The sequence below is a fragment of the Balaenoptera acutorostrata genome, chromosome 14, assembly GCF_949987535.1.
Source record: "Balaenoptera acutorostrata chromosome 14, mBalAcu1.1, whole genome shotgun sequence".
Classification (NCBI taxonomy): domain Eukaryota; kingdom Metazoa; phylum Chordata; class Mammalia; order Artiodactyla; family Balaenopteridae; genus Balaenoptera; species Balaenoptera acutorostrata.
In genome coordinates this window covers 72957939-72980463 of record NC_080077.1, presented here as the reverse complement: position 1 = coordinate 72980463, position 22525 = coordinate 72957939, and the positions used below count along the sequence as shown (strand labels likewise).

The following is a 22525-nucleotide window of genomic DNA, read 5'->3' as shown; positions in this document are numbered from 1 at the left end:
CAGAGGAAGAAGACTATTCAGGTTGAGGAAGAAAAAAAGAAACAAACACAGGCAGCCGGGAGTGAGGCCAGTTCCTGCATGGCTGCTCTCAGCCACTGTTGTCTTCTCTTCCCATCACATTCCTGTCCTTCCAAAACCCTGAATTGAGCTCACTCCCGTAAAATACGCGTTACTGCGTCATTTGGCATGGATGGACTTACTGTCCTGTATTGCTCCTAGGATAATTCTTGTAATCATTCATGAATTCTCAACCAGATTGTAAGCAATTTGAGGACAGAAACACTTTGCTATATTTCTTTCCTAATTTTCGTACTTCTAGCACCATGCTCTGCAGGTAATAAGCCTTGAACAATTACTTGTTCATTGATTACAGATGTGTTTCCTCCCTTGCATTCCATGGCCAAATGACTCCATTTTTCCTTTCTCGAATATTTTGTGGAGGCTAAGTTTATGTATGAAAATCACTGAGCCATTTTAAATGAAGTGATTTCTGTTCTGACAAATTACTAGTCAAAGCTCTATTCAGAGCAAGTGACTTCCTTAAGTGATGGGTAAATTCAGTCAAAATAGTTGATTTGAGCCTTTGAGTTGACCCAGCTTGCTCTCAGTCAGTAAGAACACACTATAACACATAGAAAGTTGAGTTTTCCTGGATGCCTCCACTGCTTGCCAGTGAATTGTGGGGAATTCCTAGAATGATACTAAAATAGAGAAACTACTGGTGGTATAGCTGGTGGTCTTTCCTAGAATGATACTAAAATACAGAAGCTATTCAAGAATATATGTAAAAATATTTCTAGGAGATCTTTTAAAAATATGTATGATAATATAATTTTAATAGATTATTGTTTTAGTTTTGGGGTAAAACCCATTCTTTAAGACCAGTGATGGGGCCTGCTAAATGGAGGTGCAATGGAGAAATTTGCACCATAGGGCTTGTGAATTACGAAAACACTGGGTTGCATTCTTTGACATCACCTATTACTAACTTATTTGAAGTTCCTTTAAAAAAAAAGGTTCAATTAAAGCCATGCAAGCTAAGCCCATAAAGGAATGCAATTTTTACCAACCTAATTGCCAAAGAATGATTAAAAATTATAACACTTGAGGTTGTTAAAGATTGAGAGGTGGAAACATTTGTTCACAGATACTGGGAGGATAAATTGTATCAATTTTGGAAGGCACTTTGGCAATATGTATTAAAAGTCTTAAAATATATACTAATCTTTGACCCAGAAATTCTATTTGTAGGACATTTTCTTAAGGGAATAATTATGGATGTGTTCAAAGGCTTAAAGATAAGAAGGATTACAACATTGTTTAAGACAACAAAAACTTGGAAATGATGCAAAGATCCAATAACAGAAGATAAAGTTTAAAATTAATGATAACTTATTAAATAATATTAGTGATATGGAAATATGTCCTGTACACTAAGATACAAAGTAGCTTACAAACACTATATGGAATACATTTCATATTTTAGTAAGTGTATACAGAAAATAAATTAGAGATACATTAATATGTAACCAGTGTAATAGTAATTCTCTGGGTGCTGGGAATACAGGTTACTTTTCTTTATTTCAGTGTTTTTTTAATTAAAAAAATATATATATACTATTTTTTGTTATTTAAAGAAGTCTATTCATAAAACAAGCTGCAAAAAAGAGTTTGAGGCTAAAGTGGGTTGTACACATTTAAGGTGGCTTTCTTAGCCTGCAGTACCAATGGTTGCTATGGATCGCTTAGAAATTCTTCTGGATTTTCTAAAAATATGCATTTCCAACAGGGATTTATGATAATGTCCTTTTCTTTTCACCGTAGCTTCAGCAAGAGGCTGAATAATAATGTTATAGAGTTTAATAATGTTATAGAGTTCTGTTAATTTACTTTTTAAACCATCTTTTGCAATTTCTTTTTTAAAGGGCTGCATTTAAACTTGTTTCATCAAGGTGACAGCTAGCAGCTTAATTTTTGAAACTTCAAGTAATAGATATAAAAGTGAAACATTTAAAATATGTATAATTGTACAAAATTTTATCGGTGTTTATTGATAGATTTAAGAAACCTTTTCCTAAAATGTTCTTGTGTGTGTAGAGAAATGGGATCAGGAAGAAATTTGCTTCATGTTCTTCCTGTATGACTTATCTCAGGAGAATTTAAGGGGCAACACAACCCAAAATCTCCAAGTTCTAACCAGGCTTTGCTTCATGGCTTTAAAGACAACTCATTCTTGACTGTCTTAACTAACGGAAGAAATAGTGGGGATGATCACACTCAATAAATAACCAAAAGCTTTCTATTATTGTCTTTGCAACAAATGATACAATTTTTCAACAAATATTATACCAAATATAATTGCCATTGATTATTGAAAGGATGAGTTTCATAGAAATGAGACACATAGAAACATCTGAGGAAGCTGGTTTAAATTTTAAATAATTGCAGAGAGAAACAAGATAGACTATGGATTTAAAAAGTTAGTTGTACCATGTTTCTTTGCCAGTTTGGCTCCAAATTCTATCTTGAAACATAAGGATATGATTAACTTGCAGAAATTATTTCTTCTGGAAAAGTGTAAGTTTATTCTCACCCATACTCTGAAAATGGAAACGTTTCCCAGACTGTTCCAGTGTGATAGTTTTTCTTTAGGTCGAATCAGACCTTTGGGCCAAAGCCCTTTATCAACCAGTCAACGGGAAAGCTTTTCTCAGTCATGAAAAATGATTTTTTTTTTCTTTATAAACATTCCTGAGAAAGGGGGAAGTTTTCTTCAGGTTTAATTTATAAGTTAGAGGGGCATTTCTTCCATGAATAGAATGATTTTGTTCCCATATTTGAAAAAATAACATGGATAGTGTCTGAGGTTTTGATGAAGGGACTGAGGAAGAATAACCTGAGTTGTGCTTCTGCAGGTGACGGAACCCAGCGGTGATAGAAATGCGATCCTTTGCGGAGGGAGTTCTCTTTTGTAAACTGGACTCTATGTCAAGTGATTCCAAATCCCCATCTGACCTTGTCACCAACCTGACCCTATTCCAACTCATTAGGCAAGCAAAACTGGTGGCCATGTGGAGCAAAGTACCTTCGTGGTCAGATACGAGAGCTAGACAGTAGGAGCATTTTACTCTGTAACCTGAGTTGCAACCACAATCCTCTGAAAACCTCCCACAGTCTCCTTTTCAGATAGTTCTCCTGCAATTATCTTTGCCCCTCCTTCCCCAGCTGCTTTCCCCTCCTCATTAAAGATATAAGAGCAGCTAACTGGAGAGGTGCTCATCTGGCTGAAGTTTTCTTAGTTTTGTAAAAGACAGTGTGGCATACTCATGCTCCCAAGCCTTACAGATAAAACTAGAATGTCATTAGCAGAAGTAAAGTGAGAACGGTGGGGAGAACACTGCACCAGGACTCAGGACACCTACATTCTTACATCTCTCTCTCTCATCCATGAGGCTTGTCGTTAAAATAGTCATTTGGTGAAACTTCTTTGTGCCTCATTTCCTTCTCTGAAATAAATGAGGAGTTATGCTACTTAGGTCCTTTCCAGCTTTCATGGTCTGTGAATCTAAATCTTTTACAAACTATCCTTAAAAATGATTTTTATTTCCCTTCTTCAATAAGACAAACCTTTTTTTCAGTCCAGTGGTATCAAAGGATTACAGCCTGATTTGCCACAAAACTTCTCAACAAGTCTGATCATACAAATATTCTTGGAGATTATTTTAGGAAGCCTATATGCTAGTACTTTTGACTGCAGGAAGGGAAACAAAGTTTCTCCGAAGGTAAGTGTGTGTTTATTTTATTTTATTTTATCTTGTATTATTTTACTTTTATTTTATTTTATTTTCCAGGGGGCTCAGATGATAGAACAAAGTACAATATTAAGTGGTGAACTCATTTATAAACATCCTAATAAAGTAAAAAAACCTTGAAACCATAAATATAGCATCATTACTGCAAAACAATACAAACTTGCTCCATCTACTTGGCTTTCCTACTCCTTATAATAAGCAACTAATTAGATATGATTGTGCAAGTCAAAAATGTTATTTGCAACCATTGTATTTATATGTATTCAAAATCAGTATTAAGTATCAGGAATAAAACAATTATTAATTTCTAGAGTGCACTTTTTTACCTTCTTCATAGAAGATTGTTGAGCATTTTGATTGTGATTCAGAATGTACCTTTAATGACTGACTACTTCACACGTTTTCCTGCACTTGATACATATAAAACTGGTTTGCATGCAAACTCTGATCTCTTTTTGAATTTTGTAATAGAGAATTGTCACTGTCATTAAATATATTCACACTTATTTGGAGAATAAAGGAGTTGCTGTTCTCTCTCTAAATGTTAACATTATTGTTATTAAACTTATGGAATACCAGATATTTTCTCCAAAAAAGAAGGAGGTGACTTTACCCTCTTATGGCTTCTGAGAAACCCCAGTCACTTTAAATACCATCTTCTTGACAGATAAACTGCCTCAAATGTGGTGAGTTGTATTAATAAAATATATCAACATTTGAATAGGTTTTATAAACACATTTGTTTTGATTCAGTAAGTATTGGTAAAGCTCCTTTTACGAAAAAGATTATTTCAGGGACCATGTGACATACATAAAGCAATACATTAAGGGTTCTACCTTGGTATAGCAAAAATATATAGTTGGAGATAAACCAAGGAAACCAAAACAGCTATAGCAGAGTTCAATAAATGGCAAAATACATTGTTCTATGAAGCAAAGAAAAAGTATGATGCCTGGGTGGTTGATCAGATGGGACTTCCTGAAAGAAGTTATTTGAAATTAACTGTTAGTACATCCCTTCAGAGATTGCTATGGGGACAAAGTATTCCAAGTGGCTCTAGACTGGCTAGGTAAGGACATGTTAGGATCACTGAAATTGGCCCAAGTTCTCCTGATGTTAGTACCTCCACTTAGAACTAGCTCCCCATATCACTTGCTAGTTATTGGTTGCACTCTTCCTACAAGGATTCTAACAAAGGCCACTGAGCTTAACTGTGTAGAATGCAGAAGTGGAGGAACAAGAAGCCAGATTAGAAAGGCAAACTGGACCCACGCTGTGGAGGGTCCTGAATGCCACACTGAGTGTGGAGCTGGCTCTAGGGACAACCAGGGCAGAGTTGCCCCATAATCAGATTTCACACCAAACTGCTAGCTGTGCATAGGACGGCTTGGCCCAGGGAGTGTCCTTGGATTCAGAAACAACATGGAAGTTTTTGAATACTTGACCCTGGGTGATGGCAGTGAGAAGAGGGAAGGAAGTGGAGTGGTTAAAGAAACAAACAAGGAGAAAATTGATAATCTCAATTATGTAAGAAATAATTCTCAATTATTTAATACCATGATGGTTCCCAAAAGGGATTTTAGAATTTTCTACTTACGAAAAATAGAACCAACAAAATTCTCTGTAGCTCAGGGTAACTAAGCAGAAGGTCAAGGAAGGGATAAAGTAATTTTGTTAATTTTCTTAATTCTCTTTTTAAAAATATTTTCATTAGCTTTTGGTGTTAATTGGCTGAGACCTGATTTTTAAGTGGATTTCACAATGAATTATTTTCTGCTTTTAGAAATTTAGAAAAAAACCCAGTGTTTAAAAAAATAATCATTAAAAGTAATTCTATCAAATCAATTTTTAAGGGGACTGTAAAATTTACAGCTTCAGAAAATCAAACTCAAAAATATTTTGTCATATTAGAGTAAAGTGCTATTTGTACTTTTTAATTTTTAGAATTTTAATTATTGAATTAAATAGAAATGAATGTTTCACTACTTGAAATTGACTCAGTTTTCACGTGATATTTTAAAAATTTCCTGAAAATGTAGACAACCTAAAAATGCATTTGGAAAAAAAATTAAACATGAATCATAAAGGCCTACAGTCAAGAACTTTATATTTAAATAGGATTACTTTTTACAGGTATTTATTTTCATAGCAAATACACAACAAAGTACATATATCTTCATATGTATACAAGACAAACCTAGTAGTCCAAATAAAAAGTATAAGTTACAAAATCAATAATAAAATGATTATTTCAGATACAGATTCATATGCTTTCATAAGTTTTCTCTTTCTCAGCCTAAATGTCTTATTTACATAGAAAAATTATCAAATGAAATAATGATGCCAATTAAACAAAACACTGACATCTCACAATAAAAGAGTCATTAGACACAGAAAACAATTTGAACTTTTTAAGGTACAAAATAAGAAACATGATTTTTACAAAGAGATTAATTCTAAAAATGGCAGCATGTTGAAATCAAAAAACCTCCTTCCGAGGTGGCATAATTAACAACCAAAGTCAAACTTTCTCACATTATCACAGAATTGTTCTTTTCACCACACGGCATGAGACATATTCGTACATCAAGTGGAGCTAGCTGGAAAAGAAATCCAAAAGGGCCTATTTTTAAATAATAATATTTGTAGATTCATTGATAACATGTCAGGTGACAGAGAAAACATTGACCCAGACGATTATAAGTCAAAAAAAGTTTTCATTGCTGAGTAATAGTAATAATGCTTGTCAGAGCCCTAAAGAAAAATACTTGGGAGAACCATATTTACTCTGCAAGAAAATTTCCTAACAAATTACTGGAGTTGCAACAGTCATTAGAAATAAGTAATATGGGCTTCCCTGATGGCGCAGTGGTTAAGAATCTGCCTGCCAATGCAGGGGACACGGGTTCGAGCCCTGTTCCAGGAAGATCCCACATGCCGCGGAGCAACTAAGCCCGTGCGCCACAACTACTGAGCCTGTGCTCTAGAGCCTGCGAGCCACAACTGCTGAAGCCTGTGTGCCTAGAGCCCGTGCTCCGCAACAAGAGAAGCCACCGCCACGAGAAGCCCGCGCACCACAACAAAGAGTAGCCCCCGCTCGCCGCAACTAGAGAAAGCACGTGCAGCAACGAAGACCCAACACAGCCAAAAAACAAACAAACAAATAAATAAATAAAATAAATCTATATTAAAAAAAAAAGAAAGAAGTAATATATTATGGTAGCACCGCAAGAAGGCTTTACATCAAGAATTCCTTCTGAACCTCCAGAGACTAAGTAATGTCTTATTTATACAGGTGCTCTCAGATATAAATGTCAGTCTATAGATCTGAATTACACATATTATCAAAATGATAATCTAATAAAATCCAAGCAGCCACAGTCCTATCTATTTTCAGATTTTTGCAAAAAATACCATCAGAATACCACTTTCTGCTGGTTCATATTTAATTGCATTGGCTGTCCAAAGAAAGAGTTTTGTCAACAGTTTATAAACTAAAAGAGAAATTGAAAAAAAATTGGACATTTTTCACTTTGCAGATATGCTGAAGTATAGGTTTTGGCTTCAAAATAGCTTATTTGATGGAAATTTGCAAAGGTTATGGAAAATGTATTAATATGTAATGACAAAGCAAAAATTTCAACTTTAGTAAATTGAGATTAAAATAATTTGCAAGGGATGTGTAGTCAATACAATAATTTGCGTATTTACAAAAACTTACTAAGACCAAGTAACATTTGTGTATTGTTGAGGAAAATCTTCATCAGTATTTGAAATACTTGATTTTTAAAAATACCGATTGGATTTGAAATTTGTTTTTGTATAACAAGAAATTCAAATATTATATTTATCAATGAAGGAAAAGGAAGAGTTGTTATATTTAAAACATTGATATACCATTGATGTTTAAAGAGTTTGCATTGTTTGAATTGTGCTAAATGGTATGAAGGAGTCTGTCAAAAGGAGAAAAAGTAATAAATATTTTTTTGCTATTTGCTACCTCCTACTCCTGTGAGCAAAGTTTCTCACAGATGATTTCTATCAAGAATGTGAAAAGATCATCATTAAAGAAATCTTGATTAGGATGTATGTGTGGCCAGCAAGCCATAAAACTGTATCATAAAATGCTATTATGCTAAAGCAAGCTCCAATTTCTCATTTTAAAATGTGAAAAGATTTTATTTGGAAATTGTATACAAACTCAGCATGTAATATTCTCCCTAGCATTTGTGGTTTGCTTTTCTTAGCATATCTATATCAGGTAAAGAAAATACCATATTTTTTTTGTATATAAGTGCCAAGTGCCATATAGAAACCTCCAAAATCCTCCCCAGTTTACTCTGATGTGCTGTACAAATACAATCATTTTATATGTGACTTGATATGAAAAAGCTTGGGAATAACTGCCCTAGGGGAATGAATTTAACTGATTGTTAGACAAAGTACAGTAGAGCAATGAAAAGAACAAGATAACCCAAAAGTCAAAAATATTACCAAGGAGAAAAGTGTGACTTGACATTAGCTCAAATGTGACTTTAGCTCAAGTTGTTTCTTAGGAGATTTAAAGGAGCGTGTGGTCTCCTCAGACATCAGAGTGTAAAGACACTCCAGAAAGCAGCACACCCATCCTCTGCCACATTTCCCTAATGGGGCTCCCAATGCGGTAATGGTGGAAACCTGTATGGGCATTAGTTGTGGTTTCTTATAAAGACCACGTATAGAAGTTGTCTGAAGTTGTAGTCAATGACTGAATCTTACAGAACTTGAGAGAGTTTGGTATTTGGGAAAATCGCTTCAAAGCTTCACTCTTCTGGGGACTATCTGGGAACAGGAAGGGAAGAAGCATGAATATACTCTTAAAATAACGTACATCAATAAATCAACATTCATACTAAATTCTTTAACTGAGTGGTGATACAGATCAGAATTTCTGTTAACTGTGGAGACACAAAGAATCTTTTAAAAAATATGCTGTTTTAAAATCCCATCCAGGAATTGGTCTGAAGTTTTAAATATGTATTCCAATAACTCGTATTTCTTAGGACTTCTGTACTTTTTATCTCATCTACTATTTGAGGATTTTCCAGGTTCAATATTGTGTGCATCAAATTACCCCATATTCTTCTATGTTTCAGAGAGTCTGAAGAGACAAAATAAAATACTTTCCTTTTGATCTAAAATGGCATTTCCTATTTAAGAACAAAAAACCACAAGAAAGTTTTAAGGCTCCTACAACTAATATATTCAAAACCTGTGCAGCTTAAGACTGAACATAAAAAAAAAAAACACTGAACACGATTTCCAATGAAAGGTTTCCAAACCTACTGGAAAAGGCTGCGTCAAGAGGAATGCCTGTGTGCTTACAAATAACAGCAAAACTCTGGACTGCAAATAATAACCTAAGAGTTATTGAAGGCATGAGAATAACTTGTAAAAAGCAATTGTAAAGCATTTTGTAAAATATTACTGCCATTCAAATGTTAAATGATGACAACAGAAACTCTTCAGGGACTGGTAAAAAGCAAACACTGTTGGAAGAGGAACTATAAGGAAAAAGGAAAGAAAACAGAGTGGATATAAAGACCTCATAAATTTAGGAGAGAAAAAAAGAAAATTGTGAGTGACAAACGGAGAAGGCTTACCAATTTTATGTCCTGTTCCATCAAAATAAATAGCACATTTTTAACTTCAGGGGACTTGAAGCCAAATGGGAGAGTCAAAGTTAATCTCTTAAATGTTTATAGAGAAATTTTTCACACATATAAGCAAATATAGAAGAAATATATATTAAGTGATTCTACTATTTTATAAGACTTATAGTACAATTGAATTCTTTTTAGGGAAACAAAGTAGGAAGGATGCATCATTTCTGCATTGTACTAATAAACAATGGAGCAGTCTATATGAAAGATAGAAAGACAAGATGTTCAGCAATCTTCCTTACTCACTCCTCAAAATCAAGGTCTTTGGAAAAGAGCCTTGATAATCGTCTTGTTTCCTAAGAACCAAACCTTCATATAATTATTATTATTATTATTAATTATTATAACAATAAATACCCAACAGAGTACCTTTAATCCTTCTACTTTTCTTTTGTAGTGGCAAAATCGATGTCATGGGGAACGCTTTTTGAAACTGGTATATTTAACTAAAATGAAGAAAAAAGAAAGGGTCCTTATGTAAATCAAATACAGGTTTTTCCAGTTCTGCAGAAAGGATTCCTTATTCTTTGCCCTATTTGGCACTTGTATGTTCTTAATTATTGCTGTTTGGCCTCTTAGAAAGAAAAAGTGGGATAAAACGTGAATCACACTAGAATGTTTTCTGACTTAACAATAATGAATAGCCTTTGTTTTCTTTTTTAAAGATTAAAATAATAGGATTAGGGTCAAAAGATTAACTTGATTATCTGTTTCACGGGTGTGTTTTTATCCATTTTACAGTGGTCATCTCCAGGAAGCAAGACCTACCGCCCATAGCTAAAGAAGACCAGTTTCTGGAGAAACAAGGTTTGTTCTGTGTTTATGTTGCATATTCCATTTCTTCATGTTTTATAGAGCTCACTTTTGTTTCCTCTGTAGGGCCTGGGTTATCTTGTTTAGATTTTATATTGTCTATATTGAAGGGTGACTGCTGAATCCTCATTTCTCATATGCTGTGAAGAAAAGGTGAGAAGAAACAGGAGAGGGTATGAAAGAAGCAGAAGAGGGTAAGAGAGAGAAAGAGAGAGAAAAGAATCAAAGAGATTTCCTCCTACGCAGTCTGCCCCTGAAGGAAACATCTGCCTGAATGCTTTACTCTGGGAATGACCTGTTCACATAGTCCAAACTTAGAGGGAAGAAATACAAACTTTCTGAAAATTGAGAAACAAAAGTGAATGGATAATATTATTTTGCTTCTTCAACATTATGTAAATGTTATAGCTAGAAAAACACATGTGCATATATTTAGGCAGAATTTATAAAGATCAGGGTTCAGATTTCGAGAAATGTGTACTAACCGAAAAGCCACCAGTCCACATTGGGGAGCCATGTGGAAGAGGCAGGGACAAAGTAGAACAAGGGGAGCATGATGTTTCAGCATCTTTGTCCAATGGAGTCAATTTGTTTGACTCAGCGTGGGTTTAATCTCAGCCAGTGTTCCTGGACTTACTATTGCAAAGCGTTGTAGAATTCGAAGCGAAGTCCTGCCTTCGTACTCATGGTCCCTTTCTGGCCCTGAAGTTACTCATCTCTAGAGTGAGCTCTGAGGCTCTGAAGCTTGAACACCGCTGCTCACGAAGGCCCTGCCTAACCCTGCCTTGTGACAGGACTCTGTAAGTCACCCCACATATGGCTCTGGGACCTGAGGAGTTTCTCTGGAGCAAAAGCCATACCTTCCCTTGGCAGGTGCTTCAGTGTTTAACGATCAATGGCCCTTTCATCTGGATGACTGTTTTTTTGTTTTGTTTTTTTTTTTTATAAATGTTTTTTTTTTTTTTAAACGCATTGTTTACTTTGTTTATTTATTTATTTATTTTTGGCTGTGTTGGGTCCTCGTTTCTGTGCGAGGGCTTTCTCTAGTTGCGGCAAGCGGGGGCCACTCTTCATCGCGGCGCGCGGGCCTCTCATTATCGCGGCCTCTCTTGTTGCGGAGCACAGGCTCCAGACGCGCAGGCTCAGTAATTGTGGCTCACGGGCCCAGCCGCTCCGCGGCATGTGGGATCTTCCCAGACCAGGGCTCGAACCCGTGTCCCCTGCATTGGCAGGCAGATTCTCAACCACTGCGCCACCAAGGAAGCCCTGGATGACTGTTTTTTATAACAGAAAAATATGAATCTGATTTCTTTGAGGAGATAAAATGGATCCTTCTGATGAATGACTACTAAGGAGAGCATGGATTCACAAGTTAGGGAGATTCATGATGAACAGAAAGGGGCCAAATAAATGCCAGATTAGCAAAGGAGATTTATACATCAGAGGGGACTTCAGGCTGGCTTGAGGCCAGGTAATGGGGGCAGTGACCACAAAAGAGTTTAACTCACATCACAAGATGTCAATGCCTCCTGAATTCCAGCTATCAAAAAAAAGATGACTTTATTTGACAATAGACAAATTAAAGGGGAAAGGGGGATGGGTAACAAATTATTGTCCAAAATAACCAAACATCTTTGTTGAATCAAAGGAAAACCGTTTCAAAAGCCCCTGACTGAGCCCACTAAAGCTCTCCAGAGGAGAGGCTACCCTGGTCACCTTAGAAATCTGCTTTAAACCTTACGGTTTAAGTTTAATTTATTATTGGGTTGGCCAAAAAGTTCGTTTGGGTTCTTCCGAAATAAGGTGGCATGAAAAACCCGAACGAACTTTTTGGCCAACCCAATATATCCAAACCCACCTCCTCTGCTATCTTTTATCTTGCCATTCTTGATGAAGACAGAACTGCTGGTTCACCAAACCTTTAGTGACAACACATCTTACCCAGAACCACCAAATCAGACATTTGTCTAAAAAAATATTGTCTTAGTTCCCAGTTTTACAAAAACAATAGTATTTCAGGAGACACTGGCCTCTTTAAACTAGGAAATTAGTTTATTTCTTCCACAGTGATTTATTGAAACAAGCATATTCATTCAAGGAGGCTACTCACTGTTCTCAGATATCACAAATCCTGGGGGCACCTAAGCTTAAACATTGGTGCTCGAAGAGTAGACCACCCCTTCTGTTCTCAGTGAGCTGGCATTCTCTCCTGCTTTTGAAGATTTTAAAAACACAACAGTAGCTGTTGGTTTCTTTAACTTCCAGGTAAAGAAAGTGGGAACTGAAACCAAAGGGTCAGAAGAGTCTACAAATAGGGGATTAGTGCATTGCTGGAGGAGGAGGATGGCCAGTGAGTTCATACGAGGTTGAAAGGAAACACTGGGGCTAAATTGATAATAAAGTTAATCTTTCAATTCACTTTTTATTTTTCAAGTTAATAGGACTGATATATGGAAACAATCTAACAAAGTTGTAAGAGTAATCCATTTGTTTTTTATTTATTAACCCAACCCGCTCTTTGTGTCACCCAGAAATTTATGACCCAGACTTGACACCCAAGGAACTTATACTCTTGTTGGGGAGACTGGACTTAGGCTTGAGATACAATGAAAGAGGATTCCAGAGATGGAATTTAATCAAACAAGTGCTGATGACATTGTTTTATTGTGTGTGATCTCCCTGTGCTTTCTTATCCAGAAAGGAACTCCTTCAGCATTTCCTCTTAGATCAAAATTTATATGCCCAGAAGTATTTTTGAGACGCTTATGTTCTTCTTTTCATTTCCATCACACTTAAGACTATACTGATTTACACTAATACAGTCCAGTGTAAATGAGTGCTCCCTTGTGTTCCATCAGAGACCTTCCATACCCATAATTGCTGTTAGTATGCATTGAACAAGTACTATGTGCAAGGTACTGTCCTGAAAAATGCGCATCTAATTGCAATCCTGTCATTTAGGTATTAGGATCATTCCCATTTTGTAGACAGAAGATTTGAGGCAATTTAGTCATCTGTTCAAGTTCACAAAGCAAGTAAGTGGTAGAGCTGGGAATCTAATCTAGACAGACTACTTCCCAAGCCCATTAGTTTAATCACAACACTGTATTGTTGACTTTTGTGTAATGATGTTTAGGTTAGTCATTTGAAATGATTTGTACAGAATAAAGGAGATTGATACGGAATGAGCTTTACCATATCTGATTGATCATTTCAACTCAAGTGTCAATTAGGTGCCAAGCATTGGATCAGACACTGGGGATTCGGAAAAGAACCAAATCCAGTCACTGTGCTCATGAATCTCAAAGTGTGGTAGGATCCTCCCAGCTGGAAGGAGAGCGTTAAGGAGTGTAGGTGCAGCACTGTAGGATAGGAAGGGTTGCAGCAGTGAACTCTTCAAATGCCCAACAACGAAGTGTCTGAATGGGCATCTGTCTCAGAAACTACAACCCAAGGAAAAGTGGAACAGCCTTCTTCCCCTGCAAGTAGACATACTAAATCTTGAAAAAATGTAGGCACTCCTGGCAAATTAGAACTACCCATCTGTCTGTGAGCTTGCTAATCATTCCAAAGCTAAAATATAACCTCTCAAGAATGTCTCGGATTTATTCATAGGCCAATTTGGTGAGTCATAAAAAAGAAGCAGCATCTGTATTCAGTCAACCTAGTTGGAATTCACTGAAAGTCTGAAAATACTAGGAAAACTTTCTATCAATGATGAACAATCATGCTCAACATAATAAAAACTCATTACAAAGGAACTGGGGGGGGGATGGGAATAAGAAAGGAAGGTGAAGATTAAAGCCAAACCAAAATATGGATGGATTGTTGCAAGATTAAGAGGATCTTTGTATTAGAAGTAAAGAAAATTAGTGCAAGTTTGTCCACGGAAAGACAGTGAAAACAAAATTGTCCCTTATGTCAGCCAATTTTGGATTTTCTATTATTTATTACCACTTGGTGATTTATAACAAGAGAAAGGCAATGGAGAAATTGAGAATCATTAGAATGTAATGATGAGTTTCAAAGTCAGCCCCTAATGAAAAGCAGAAATTTTAGAAAATAAAAAAACCCAAATCATATTTGTTTAAAATTTGTAATGACTTCTTTTGAAGTCCACTGAGCTACAGTATGTGCTTACATTGGCTGTTGAGTTATGATTTAAATTTATGCTGTATTTAGGAGGTTAATATTTGTTGACTTATATGGAAAAAATTTAATTGTGGAAAGTTGAGGAAAGAAAAAATGAAAACAATATAGTACTCATTAAAGTTTACTGTATTGTTTTATAAGAAAAGAAATAGGCGCATAGTTTCATATATTCAACTTGGGTAAAATGTATGTGAGCAAAATACACTAAAATGTTAAGAGAGTTATCTCTGCAATGTATCAATAACTGCAGGCATTCTTTTTCTTTTTTCTTTGTACTTCACCTGACTTTTCAGAGTTTGTACAATGAGCTAGTACCACTTTTATAATTATAAAAACGTCATGTTATTTTAAAATAGACTTGCATCCATGTTCTAGAAGGAATAGATTATATGATGGTAAATTGAACACCTATTAGAATACAAGTGATTAGCAGTATATAACCAGCGTTTACAAAAAACAAATCAAACTATACAAGCTTAATAACTTCTTTTTGGCTTGAACTGTAAGATTCAGCAGATGTTATATTGGAATTTTAGTAAAGGACATAATATGGTCTCCTGAGATTTACTGACAAAAAGAATTTATTTTCTGTTAGGAACAGAGAAGCTGCACTTAGCTGGAAAACAGGGCTGAAATTCTGTAAACAAAAGGAAATAATGACATGATCCAGGGAAGGTGCTAATGAAAGCTGTAGCGTCGATCAACAGAAGCCTTAGGGTTAAAGGCAGAGCGTAGGTAGCTCATGGGGTATCTAAGGAAGAAAAAGGCACTGGTGGGAGTAGAAGCGGGAATGATAGGAGGAACAAAGCTAATAATTACGTATCTACTTTGTGCAAGGTATGGCGCCAGGCTCTTCTCTCCAATTAGCGGGTGAGGAAATGAAGAATAACGGAAGCCACTAAATAGGAATACTGATGGATACGCTGACTTATTTCTTTGGTTAAATGCGATCTGAAGAATAAAACCTATTATTAGTTGGAATCTAATTAACAGGAAAAAACACATAGAAATTAGTGGGCTAAACATTAACAGAAGTGTACTAGGTGATGTGAAAGGAAAAACTTTTTTTTTTTTTTTTTTAGCATAGGCGCCTCATATTACACTTAATAACAAAGACACAAGGACAGTTAGCCCCTCTCTCTGCAAGTATGGTGATATTCCCGGGGCTTTGTATCTCATTACGAGAGATTTATTCTAGTAAAGAGAGTAAGGTCCATAACAACACTAAAGCAATGCACATGGAGAGCCCGACTAAATGATAATTTGGATGAGTCATAACATATATGAAAAGCATAAGCACTTGGGGAAGATGATGTGGCCTGATCTAAACAGGATAAGTAGGATAAGTGGGATAAAAGTATGGGAAAAAAATAGGTCAAATATCAATAAAAAACTTTTCAATAGTGGGAACTATCAAAACCAGAAGACTTGTTCCCCAAGGAAATTCATGATTGTGGAAGATTTAATACTTGAGTGAGTAAACATGAAAGAATAACTAATCGAGAACAGTTCTAAATTTTATGCTTCTATAGATTCATTTGTAAATAAACTATGAACAATGAGGCCTCATTTATTCATCAGCATCAGGGAACACATTGTTCCAGAGAAGTCAGTTCCCCAGATACTGCAAGCCTCACAACAGGAACAGATTTTTCTTTAATTTCAACCTCTCCAGTGGAGATTTATTTAAACGGAATGACTCAGATCCTTGGCTTCTTAAATATTCCAATCCAGAATTAGGATATGAGATGCCAGAAGTGTGTATGGAAAGGTCTCTGGAACACAGGGTCAGGACAACCAGAGATCCAGTCTTGGTTCACAGAAAGGTGATCTGGAGGTCTTTTACCACTCTGGTCCTTAATTTTATGTATATATATATTTGTAAATAAAAGCACAGGAGAAGATGATCTTTAAAATTTCTTCATCTAAATTCTCTAATTCTGAACATCTGCTACCTAATTGCACTATACAGGCAGACCTCACTTTCTTGTGCTTCGCGGATTTGTGTTTTCCACAAATTGAAGGTTTGTGGCAACACTGCTTCCATTTTTCCAGCAGCATATGCGCACTTCATGTCTCTGTGTCACATTTTGATAATTCCTGTGATATTTCAAACCTTTTCATTATTATTGTATTTGTTATCGTAATCTGTGATCAGTGATCTTTGATGTTACTATTTTGACACTTTTTAGCAATACCGTATGTTTTAATTAAGATACGTACGTGTTTTAGACATAACGCTATTGCACACTTGATAGACTACAGGATAGCATAAATGTAACTTTTATACACACTGGGAAACCAAAAAATTCATGTGACTCGCTTTATTGTGAGGTTCACTTTATTGCAGTGGTCTGGGACTGAACCTGCAGTATCTCCAAGGTATGCCTGTAATATTTGTCTCTACATTAAATATTTTAGACACTCTTTTCTGCTAGTGGGCCTTAGCTAAGGCTTTATGTAAGGTGCTACACTCCATCAATGAATAAAAGGCATGTGCTTGATAGTAACTCTTTTCCTTGGTACTCCAAAGCTTCTCACATGGTTTTTAAAATTATTTTCAGGTTCACAGGTAGATACCGAAAATTGAGGCTGCTGGAAGTCTGATTACCAGGTACATGGGTCGAGACTGTATTCCTATTTGGGGAGGGTCAAGTCAGAGATGAGAATAACTGTTGTTATTCTAACTGTCACTTCTAAGCAGAAGTTTTCAGAGTCAGCCTACTGTTTGCCATGCCCACTTTTTGCTTCTGTCACAATGACTGCACTGCCCCACACAGAGGTGGCTCCTTCAACTGAGGCCTCTCTCCTGGCTTGCAGATGCTGCCTTCTCAGTCGTGTCCTCACATGGTCTTCCCTGTGTGTGTGTGTGTGTGTGTGTGTATGTATCCCTGATGTCTCTCTGTGTGTACAAATTTCCTCTTCTTTTAAAGACATCAGTCAGATTGGATTAGAGCCCCCCCGAGGGCCTCATTTCAACCTCCTTAATGGCCCTGTCTCCAAATGCAGTCACATTCTGAAATACTGGGAATTAGGCCTTCAACATATAAATCTAGGGGACACAATTCAGCCCATAACATGACTAGAGTCTTGACTTGCTATGAAAAGGAGTTCTAGGCAGAGGAAGCCGAGGTAGCAGAGACAGTGGAGAAGGATCACTCTATACAGCTGTGTATAGAATGAATAGAGGCAGAAAATATGAAAATGGAGCAAGAAGTAGGGCTTTTGGGTTTATTCTGTAGAATCATTGCTCTTCGGTTTTATAGTAGAATCACTTGGGACTTTTAAAAAATGCCATCATCCCAATCCTGTTCACAACCGGTTCTCTCTGAATCTGTAGGAGTGATATTTTAAAAATATCTCACTAGGCGATGTTAACGTGCAACCACATGTAGAAGCCACAGCTATAGAAAGTTGAGATCTAGGAGCCTAATGAGATGAGATTTGCATTTAGGAAGCTCCCTCTGACTGCAATGAGAAAAATGGGCTGGAAGACCGTGAGGCTGGGGGTAGAGAGGTCAGCCTGGAGGGACTATTGTAAGAGATGGTGGGGTTTGAACAACACACAGTGATGGGAATGGATAAGGGACAATATGAGACGTGAATAAGATAGGAGAGAAAGAACTTGATTCCTATTTTAATGTGGGGAATGAGAAAACCAAGAGATTTGTGAAGACTCTTGCATTTTTGGCTTGAGTTAGTGAGTGGAGAGAAATTGAGTTTATTAATAACAACAAAAATGTAAGAGGAAGATAACATTTTAGGGCAGTGACAACAGGCTCAATTTTGGATTTCGTGGGCTTGAGTTTCTTGTGATGAAGTTCATGGGGCACTGGTATATAGGAGAGAAAGCTGAGCTAAAGGCAGAGAGTTTGGGGTCATCAGTATATGAATCATAGTTGAAGCCATTGGAGTGTGGAAATGGCCTGCGAGAGAGGAGGGCTGAAGACTGCCCCCTGGAACAATAAATGCATAAAGAAGACTGGGAAGACAAACCAGGTTGACCAGGGGATGTCAGTGACAAAGAAACCAAGAAAGAAATTAGTGGAGGCAAATGCCATGGAAAGATGAAGAAATATCAGGAATGACAAGAGTCCATTGGATTTGTTAATCAAGAGGGGATTAGTGATCTTTGCTCCATGATTTTAGTGAAACCTAGTCTTCATTAAAAGACTAGGGGGGCCTAGTCTTAATTGAAAACTGATGAATTTGTGTTGTGTTGGAGTAGATTGAATGAGTATAAAATAGTCTTTGGTGGAGGAGCATGCAAAGTCAGAGTGTGGGTAGACTGTTAGAAAAGTTGCAGCCAAAGTAAGAGCGGTCATGAAGATGTAATGAGAATAAGGGAGTGAAAGGGACGAAGGCATTGAAGGTTTTACTTGGACACTGATATAATAAAGTTTAAGATTTCAGAGTGGGGTGAGCTCTAGGCGATGATTATATTAAAAAAATCTTGGGAATGAGCTGCTAAAACAGAGTGGAAGAGGTCAGTGAATTTTGAAGATAAGTTATTGAATTGATCAACCACACAGAGTCATTGTGATAAAAGGACAGTTTGGGCTAGGGGCAGCAGAAGACTAAGAATCAGGTGCTAATGTCATCTAAGGAGATGCAGATAATATTAATGGTTAGGGGTGAGGTAGAGGCGGGCCCAGGTTACTGTGTGTGCCTAACCTGACCAAAGATGAGGGCTGGAGGGGAGGTCCTGGAAGTCCAAGGTAATGTAATAGTGATCAGCCAGGTGCAGACAGGGTGATGGGCTTTCAGGATGAAAACAAACAACAGCAACAAAAAGGCAGGCACAAATACATTCAGAGACTGGACTCTTATGTACCTGAGCAGCCTTGAGTTGCTACAGTGAGCAGGTGGAAAATGCAGGTGGAGAGCTGGAAAACGGTAAGGTTTTACAGGGCCTTATAGGCTAAGCCAAGATTTTAGTTTTTCACCTGAGATCATGGGGGACCATTGCCTGGTTCAAGCAGGAAGGTGACATGGTCAGGTCTGAGTTATAAAAAGCTCTTCTGGGGACCATGTGGAGGATGTATTGTTAGGAGTCAGGTTATGGAGACCAGTTTAGGAACAAATTGTACAAATTCATTTAGAGTCTAGAAAAAAACAGGAGTGGTGGAGCTGGGAAGAGGCAACAGCCTTAGCAGCCAAAATGTAATTGACTTGGTTATGTGGAGAGAGAAGTCGAGACAGAAGCCAAGCTTCCTCCTATGTCTGTCATCATCAACTCTGTATACTTAGGTAAGAAATCTTACTCAGAGAACAGACAGACATGGAACTTACACTTGAGTACCAAACTAGCACGTAGAAGGGCTCAAGGGTAAGATGGGATGAAGTGAGAGAGTGGCATGGACATATATACACTACCAAATGTAAAATAGATAGCTAGTGGGAAGCAGCCACATAGCACAGAGAGATCAGCTTAGTGCTTTGTGACCACCTAGAGGGGTGGGATAGGGAGGGTGGGAGGGAGATGCAAGAGGGAGGAGATATGGGGATATATGTATATGTATAGCTGATTCACTTTGTTATAAAGCAGAAACTAACACACCATTGTAAAGCAATTATACTCCAATAAAGATGTTAAAAAAAAAAAAAAGAAAAATGTGGAGAGAAGGGAGGAAAAGGAAGAGGAGATGAAGAAGTCCTTGTTCTCAAGAAACACATGCTGGATATAACTGTCTGGATTTGATGCCCTATATTCTGATATATATAGTAAAATGTGACATTATTTTTAAAAGTCTCTGTCTTTCAGATATTCTTCAAATTTCATAAATCAGTTTAAAGTAAGTGCTTAGATAATCTTTGGCTGACAAATTTCAGTGATTAATTTATCCCTGCCATTATCACTTGCATTGCTGTTGTTTACTATGAAGTTAGTCAAATGGAAATATAATCATAAACAATAGGAAAACCAGAATAAAATGTTTTATAGAGTTTCTTTTTAAGGGCTTAACTTACACTGAGGAAACCAAAAAGCTGAGTGTGATCTATTGGTATTGTTAATAATCCTGATTCTGTCGCTACTTGAGGAAATAAAACATAGAGTATCTGATTGATTTCATGAAAGATTAAGCACAACCCAAGCGTTGACCAGGACATTGATCAGGCTTGAAGGGAATTTATTCAACTGTGTAAAATAATAAAGGAGATAGGAAATATGTAAAATTAATGATTTTTTTATGTAGGCTTCCTTAGAAATACAGAAATCTATTACTGAAAAAATATGATTACGACTTGCAAATTCTTTACAGGAGGAAAGCAATTTGAAACAGAGTCCTTCTTTTAGGACTGCAGATATTCCAACTCAGAAACAAAACTGAAACTTTAGCAAAATATTATTTGTTTGAGGAAATTTTCTCCCTTCTTCACTAGAGCCCTTTCCACACATTAAAACTATGAAGGATCATTTCTAATAATCTGGGAAATTTACATAGTATTCTTACATCTTTTTTAAAGTATGGACTCATGGTACTTTAGATGCCTCGTGAAGTGATGGGTTCCTGTATTGGAGATGTTCCTACAAAGGCCAGAGCTCCAGGTAGCACAAGCATCATATGGGAGACTCACAAGCTGGGCTGCAAATTAGGGCAGAAGGATCTTCAAGGTAATTTTTATCATTAAAAAACTTATTATTTCATACTTTCTAATTTCTCAGTATTTTTTGATCCAGCATGTACCTCATAATATTTTTGAAAACAGAAAGCAATCAGACTTGGCAACTATAACATGGATGAAGCTACCAAACACTGTTTAGTGAAAGAAGCCAGACAAAAAGGAATGAATACTGTATGATTCCATTTATATGAAGCCCAAACTGGGCAAAACTAATCTAAACTGTTAGCAATTGGAAAGTGGTTGCTTGAGGTGGAAATTTACTGGAATGGGCCACATGGGAATGTTTTATAGGGTACTGGGAATGTTCTATAACTTGTTTTGGGTGGTGGTTACACAGGTGGATACAATTGTCCAATTGTCTTCAAACTGGAAACAAATTCCCTAAATGTTATTGTACGTAAATTATGCCTAATTCTAAAAAATAAGTGCTCAGAGACTCACCTTTGGGTGAGAGACACACACAGACTGAAAGTAAGGAGATGGAAAAAGATATTTCATGCAAATGGAAATGACGAGAAAGTGAGGGTAGCAATACTCATATCAGAAAAAGTAGACTTTAAAACAGAAGCCGTAAAGAAAGACAAAGAAGAGCATTATATAATGATAAAGGGATCAATAGAAGAAGAGGATATTACACTCATTGACATATACACACCCAATATTGGAGCACCTAAATATATCAAGCAAATACTAACAGACATAAAAGGAGAAATTGATAATAATACAATAATAGTAGGAGACTTTAACACCCCACTGACATCAGTGGCCAGACCATCCAGATAGAAAAATCAGTAAGGCAACAGAGGTCCTAAATAACACAGTAAACCAGTTTGACTAAATTGATATCTACAGGACACTACATCCAAAAAAAACCCAGGACACACATTCTTTTCAAAGGCACATGGAACATTCTCTAGGTTAGACCACATACTAGGTCACAAATCAAGCCTCAACAAATTTAAGAGGATAGAAATTATTTCATGCATCTCTTCTGACCATAACAGTATGAAACTAGAAATCAACTACAAAAAGAAAAATGGGGGAAAAGAGAACATATGGAGACTAAACAACATGCTACTAAAAAAAACCAATGGGTCACTGATGCAATCAAAGAAGAAATCGAAAAATACCTTGAGACAACTTCACAGATGTCTATGGGAGGCAGCAAAAGCAGTTCTAAGAGAGAAGTTCATAGCGATACAGGCCTTCCTCAAGAAATAAGAAAAATTTGAAATAAACAACCTAACCTACCACCTAAAAGAATTAAAAAAAAGAAGAACAAACAAAGCCCAAAATCAGCAGAAGATGGAAACACAAAAGACCCCGAATAGCCAAAGCAATCTTGAGAACGAAAAATGGAGCTGGGGGAATCAGGCGCCCTGACTTCAGACTATATTACAAAGCTACAGTAATCAAGA

At 36.6% G+C, this 22525-nt stretch overlaps 1 long non-coding RNA gene across 1 annotated transcript; it reads left to right on the top strand.

Moving 5' to 3' along the window:
• The first annotated feature begins 3646 nt into the window (after positions 1 to 3646).
• On the top strand, positions 3647 to 21090 carry LOC103002455 (uncharacterized). The gene is made up of 4 exons (XR_452307.3): positions 3647 to 3782; positions 10257 to 10322; positions 17045 to 17094; positions 20949 to 21090. It is a non-coding gene; the product is annotated as an uncharacterized LOC103002455 (long non-coding RNA).
• The last annotated feature ends 1435 nt before the right edge of the window (positions 21091 to 22525 follow it).